The sequence below is a fragment of the Gymnodraco acuticeps genome, unplaced genomic scaffold (genome assembly GCF_902827175.1).
Source record: "Gymnodraco acuticeps unplaced genomic scaffold, fGymAcu1.1, whole genome shotgun sequence".
Lineage (NCBI taxonomy): Eukaryota > Metazoa > Chordata > Actinopteri > Perciformes > Bathydraconidae > Gymnodraco > Gymnodraco acuticeps.
The window spans coordinates 112149-119205 of record NW_022992025.1 but is presented as its reverse complement, the minus strand read 5'-3'; the positions used below and the strand labels follow the sequence as shown (position 1 = coordinate 119205).

The following is a 7057-nucleotide window of genomic DNA, read 5'->3' as shown; positions in this document are numbered from 1 at the left end:
TTCTGTGTATTAATACTTACTTTACTCACCAAATGATTCACACATATCATATTTAATCAACTCTTAATGGTTGACTGTGTGATTCTTCTTACTTGCTGGCAAGATAAGGTCCCTTGTCTGTATATGTGTTTAATAAAGGCGTGCCATGTTTAATAAAGGCATGTGTAGTGCATTAATAAACAGTATTTTACCAGCAGTGTTGCTCACCTACATTAACAGCTCGTCCACTAAACGTCCAGCTTTTTAATATTTCCACTACCTTTTACTCCGAGCTAAATGACATCAATTAATTTCCTCTGGCAGATCATTAATCTCGCTGTCGAGACACCGGTGTGCGCTGGAGAAAAAGGAGGGTCGGGGACAAAGTGATGTTGAACTTTAGAGACAGTTTATTTAAACTTTAATTTACAGCAGTTCCACTGGAGAGGAAAAAGAGAGTTTGATGAGTTCTACGGTTTGTACAGGGATGCAGCTCGGAGTGCAGAAGGCACACAGTCGGCTTGATACTCGCCTGTAAGCGCTGCAAAAACATTACAAAAAAGATGGAATGACGGCGTTCAAATGGATGTTTTTTGCTGAGATGATGCCTCCTGTTTGTACTCCAGTGAACTTGATGATATAGTGGTTTAAAAACGACAAGCTCCTTCTCCGTTAATGTGCACTTAACAAGCGTGTGTTTGGATTTATTTCCCGTAAAGCTGGTGTGTTTTACAATATGTGAAACTTAAATTAAACTTTACAATGTTAAGGCATTTTAGCAATTATTGAGATGCAAGTCTAAACAAAAAGGATAGGAAGCAATATTAGTTGTGATGGTTTGGCAATAATATGGCATTCTTCATTTTCTCATCACACACACATTTTCCGAACGTCCAATAAGCTGCCAGATCTTCCCAAAAAAACCATGGAAACGGGAGACTCAAAATATCATCAGGATTAAGGAAGACTTGTGCTAGCATCAATCGATATGGAAAAAAACCCACACTCATTCTGAATAAAGATCAAACAGTAAATGTACAAAGTGTCGATAACATGTGACAAGAGATTAATTTCTGCCACAAAGAAATTGAAAACACAATTCAAGTAAAGCCTTATAAACTGAAATCAAATACAAATAATTGCTTTTAAATCACTTGGAATTGTTGCATCTTAGATTTAGATTATAAAAAAGTACATTCAACAGGTACCAATTATGGAACAAAGTGATAACAGAGGTAAGTAACAAGAATCAGTCATTGATATTGAAGAAAAATCATACAAAACCAATATTAAAGGCGGATTTAGACGATTTCAAATGATCTGGATTTACTTTTTGACTTTAGGAAGTAAGGGATTAATATTTGTGTCCACACAGCAGTTTAAAGTGCTTCTTACTGATAAATAGTGTGTTTTTGTTGCAAATCTAACGTTATTATTAGAATGATTGTTAAAGTCACTAACACTCTTAAAAATAGAATAAATGTAAGTAAATTAATTGAATCCTTAACGCTAAAGTCAATTTAACAACAATTTTAGCTGGAAATAAAAAAAGGGGGTAAATTTACACTTAAAACAATAATAATATTACACTTTAAAGTTTTTTTTAATACCAGATCACAATCTAAATCCGCCTTTATCTATCTTAACATTTCCCAAACTCACTTCCACTCATTCACACCCCATAGCGAATTTTTTATTTAATCATAAATATATTATCATAGTTACACAAATGTAATTATATTCTAATATATAATCAAACTGAACTCAAACAAGGTTTATATAGTTCAATATCCGACTGTTTACATGTGACCTTGGACAAAAAACAAGTGGCGCAAAATGTGCAAGAAATCATGAACAATGAATGATGATTTGCTTAAAAATAAAAGCACCAGTAACTCCATCATAACGTAGAATAACTCAAGATTGATTTGACATTTAAAACGACAATAATCACAAGTCTGATTTCCACCCACAGGCTCATCGAACTGGAGGAAGAAGCAAAGAGAGGAGGAAGAAAGCCGGAGAGTGTTTTCAAACAAAGAAACTCCGCTGCGGGTAAGGCGAGAAAATGTATCCGAGACTTTGTTTAACATCAAATCCAGACGGCAAATGAAAGACAAGAGGCAGGTGAGCGATGAAGCCACAGAGGAGAGGAAGAAAAAGGCAGAAAATCATACTTTAAGAGACAATATCTACTTGTCTCCAAAACAGTTTCACAACACAGACCACAGGAAGTGCCAGAGCTCATTGACTGCCTTTAAAATGGACTAAACTGGGAGAATGGGACTCATTAACTGTACTTTAAGTGTTGCATTGAAATACTTAAATCCACTTGTATTGACGTAGCAGACACACAGGTTTAGAGTTCAATAAAGTAAACTAATTGGTTCTTTTGAACTGACTGTATGCACTCTTATGCTAAATTGACTGTTTCTTGTTGAAGCTGAACACTTGAGATGTAATTATCAATGTGTCACAAGCATCTCCTCCTCCATTAATTATCTTTTCAATTAAGTTTAGCGCACTTTTAAGTATTTCAAGTGACTAAATATCATGTTTTTGAAGCATCCAAACATTTACAGCGAAAAACAAATCTGAAATCTGTGATAAATGCGGATTTATTTTCTATCTTGCTTTGGAAATAAGGGCTATAAAAATGGCGTATGGTGTGTGGCGTTCTGCTTTCTTACTGCATGTTTCTGACATGGCACAAGGGGACTTAATAATAGTAAAAGAAAAAAGGTTTCGCACAGAATATCAGAGATCCTACAAATATTTACACGACAGATACAGGCACTTGTATATCTTTGGTTGGAAAAACCCAACATTGCAAGAGTAATGCATTCACAGAGCTGTTGTGTCCCTAATAGGATCTCCAGGGTTCACTAGGCAACTGGTATGTTTATGTATGTCTTCTGTTTCTTTGTCCGTGTTACAGGTAAGTTCTGAAATAGCTCTCTGTTGTCTTTTTAACCCTCTGAGAGCGCCACCTGCAACACAAGAAAAACGGCTTTTAGTGCAGCGGACTCGAAACAGGAAGTAATGCAGAAAGCCCCCGTCACACTGTCCCGAAATGTACACCAGATGGACACACGAATATGGAATTGTGAATTTCGCACGAAGATGGCCACGAAGTTGGTCAGCAGCCAAGCAACAGCCGAAGCAAGTACGAGGCCTACAGAAGGCCACACGATGGCACACACGAAGATATGGTCGTAGACTCAACGTAAGAGCTTGTGCCTCTTCGGGGGGAGCTAATAACATTTAAACATACACGTTATTCTTTACTTTCTCCGTCTTTATATGTAGATTAGAAGATATTACTTATCTCCGTCATGTTGTTTCCATAGCAACAACAACTTCCTGTCAACAGAGTAAACTCGCCTTCAAAATAAAAGCATCTAAATAAGACAGGAAGTTAACCTAAATTACATTTACGACAAAAACAATGTAATATCCTTTTCAGTTCCACAGAACACAAATTGGGTTATTTACATAATCTGGTTACATGATTTTGTTGTGCAATAAATAGAATCTCGATGTCATTGAACTATAATACGATGGCTACACGACGGCTTCACGTAGTCGTGTTGCCTTCCTAAGACAATCGGGCAGCTTCTTGTTTCATTCGTATTGTCTTCGTGAGGCGAAAAATGCCCCGATGGCACCGATGATCAGACGAAGATGACACGATTTGACAAGATGCCCTCACGAGTGCCTTACGAAGGGCAAAATGGATACACGAATTCAACACGAAATGAACCTTCGCAAGGTCCTTCGGCATGTTTTTGGCAAAGATTTTGCCACCGCTCACGAAGTTGCTGCCGGAGCCTGAGAAACTCCACCGGCGGTCATACGATGGCTTAAGATGCCCTCACGAATGGCATGTCGATGTTGTTACGATCAGAGCCGAATTTGAACACTTCCTTTATCGTGTGTCCATCTGGTGACAGTGTGACGCGGGCTTAAAGGAACACTTTATTAAAATCATACCACCAGAAAAATAGGGAATAAGGAAAGAATCGACAGCATTAGAGTCATGCAACTTGGCAGACAGGTTTGCTTTGAATGTGTAATCAATATTGTGATTTATTTGAATATGAAGTATTTGTTTGTGTCTTTGAGTAGCCTTTAAATGTATTATTATTTTCATTATCAGATCCTTTTGACTAAAGTAAATAGTGTGTATATATAGCCAGGGCCGCCGCTTGCGGACAGGCAACTGCTTGGGGCCCCGGACCAGAAGGGGGCCCCCCAAAGAAGGTAGATTAAGAAGGTCCACAGCAACGACACCATGATACACCCTTTAATTTACTGCAACGACATGTCGGGAAACCCCCTCAAAGCGGCTTATCTTAAGTTTCGTTGCTCTGTGTAGCTGATATCAGAATTATGTAAACTACTAAACAACTACTAAACAACAACAAACATTTCCTGCTGCTTTATTTATGTTAAAGTCTAACCGGACAGCAAACCACAGGAAGGATTTTATTGTTTAAAGTGAGACACGTTTACCACTAAGGGAATCTTAAGATGCTTAATTCTTGGAGCTCTGACAAGATCTCAACTCAGTTTTGCTCTCAAAGTGCATTTTGGCGCAATTAAGAGTTAAATAAAAACATGTTTTTCACGTGAGTAAACGATCATGATGTCTATATTGACCAAATTAGGTGTGAATATAGTTTTACTATCATTTTAAATTATTTTTTGTATACCTTAATTTATTTTAATTAATCTTTTATTGCACATTTTTACTTTAAATTCCTATTTTTATTTAAATATATTAATTTGTTTAAATGTCTATTTAGTGCAAACTCTTACTCTAACTTATATATTTATATTATTTTATTTGTATTCTATTTTATTTAATATTTTATTAGACATTTCCTTAAAAAATAAATATATATAACTATTTTTTTATTTTTTATATTTCTTGGAGATTACCTTGAGTTTTTTAAATATATCTTCTTACAAATTCTTACTTCCATGTCTAATGTTATTTAACTATTTATAAAGAGGGATATAATTAAATATCTTTATAGCAAAGACAGCATTAATATGTATTTAGCTTCTTAAGCAAGAAGGAAAACGTGAGAAAAGCACACATTACATACAGAAGCCCATTGGACAGTGATCAGAGAGTCAGCAGTGTGATTGGATGAAGAGTTTAACCAATCACTGGTGGGTTGTAGTTGCTGGAGCTACCTGTTCTCGTCACATAGCACTGCAGCTGTGTGCTGTACCTTCTCTGGGCACATGTCGGCGCTGCTCTGCCGCACTTTGCCCGGCCGCCCTTTAATCACCGCGTAACAGAACATAGTGATGACCATGACAAACAGGAAGTAGCTGGTGTGCATCAGGTGCAGGTTGATGAGGGAGCGGTCATCCTGGGAGGAAGGGAGGAAGAATGAAATATCACAGGAGCTGTAGGATCTCATCATCATCAACTAAAATCAATTATTTTCCTTAACTCCCAAAACATGTTATGGTCCTTGTAATGGCAATTTCCTTTTCCTATGTCCTATATATTTTTGCCGTTACTTTCACAGAAGGGTTGAAAAGTGATCCAGACGCAGACACTAACAGATGATTTTCCGGTCCTTAGTTGTGGTTTATGATGATGTTTATTCGTCTTTACATACCAGGGTTAATTTAGCGTTCTAGTGATTCTATGAGCATCTGCCGGGCTGGTGGAATCGGTATGCTCTTCTCCTACTGTGTCCCCTCCTCTCCTGTCACCTATGACCTCCTTATATACACCCGGTGCAGCTAAACCCCGCCACCCAGTGTTCATAAATAATATTGCACTATACATATAACTTAAATAAACTGACACACCAACATCACCCACAAAATGGCTCCTACACACCGGCCCCTAATTGGCTTTAGTATGAAAACAAAAACAATTACCAATAAATAATAAAGGAGCTATACAAATGGTGTGTATGTGTTAGCATGTAATTCTTAAATAATTTTTAGTTTATTTTCTTCTCTAGATATTTGAAGGGTCATCAGTCTTTGCTGTTCTTAGGTTGAAGCAGTCGTGTTGCCATCCCGTCCAGCGCCGAGAGAACCTGTGGGTTATATTTTCATCCAATTCCAAGCCTCTCCTTATAGGGCTCCTGCATTGATGAGTCAGTCACTTCCTCAGGTCTGTCACTTGGGTTCAGCCGGTGCCCTGCTACCATAGCAGCAAAATCGCAGATGAGCTGCTCGGTAACGTGTTTGTTGTTAGGCAAGCTGGGATTTTCTTGTCTGAATGGCAAGTCTAGGCAGTAGTGTCCATCTGACATTTTCACTTTCTCGGCCACAGGCTTGGCTTCTTCCTCAGGCACTGCGTCAGATTGGTGTAACTCGACATCTGCTGTGAAGTCAGGCATGCTGTGACAGGAGTCTGAAGTCGGCTGGCTTTCAAAAGGCTCGTCTTCTGCCTCTTCATAGTAATCACCTGAATCCCGACCCTCATTTTCTTCTTCTTGGGGGGCCTCAGTTTTGCCTTCAACATCCCTATCACTGTCTCCTTTGGCATCTGCTACAACATCGCCATCCTCTTTGGCGTCTGCTACAACATCTCCATCCTCTTTGGTGTCTGCTACAACATCTCCATCTAAACATCACAACAACGTAACATTGGCAACATTACTCAATATCACTGATCAGATCTCCTAACATACGTCTTGGCCAACAGTCGCGCTGGAACACACCGCAAAGACTTCAGCCAAGTAGCACGTACGAACTGCGCATGCATGAGTGGCAATAACTCTCCTTACCAGCAGGCGGCGGTAGTGTGTATTCGTCATTCAAAAGAGGCAACAACCGGAAGAAGGGGTGTTTTTCAATCGCGAGGATGCTGGCTTGGTAGTCGCGTACTTCCAAGTCACTTCCTTCAGAAACGAAGCAAGTATACTTCCAAGCCACGGCTTCGGAAACGAAGAAGAATGGAACAGGCTAACAAGTGTGCCACTCTCTCTAACGGTTTCAACATAAACTGTACCGAAAATAAATACCTCACGATGTCTATCTAATTATGAACTTGCTTTACTTTCAGGAACACATTTTTGGTGATAACAAACAAATG

At 38.6% G+C, this 7057-nt stretch overlaps 1 long non-coding RNA gene across 1 annotated transcript; it reads right to left on the bottom strand.

Moving 5' to 3' along the window:
• Window positions 1–366: 366 nt before the first annotated feature.
• LOC117536617 lies at window positions 367–5390 on the bottom strand. Its single transcript, XR_004567590.1, has 2 exons — window positions 5185–5390; window positions 367–2969 (listed from the first exon to the last, which is right to left on the bottom strand). It is a non-coding gene; the product is annotated as an uncharacterized LOC117536617 (long non-coding RNA).
• Between the last annotated feature and the right edge of the window lie 1667 nt (window positions 5391–7057).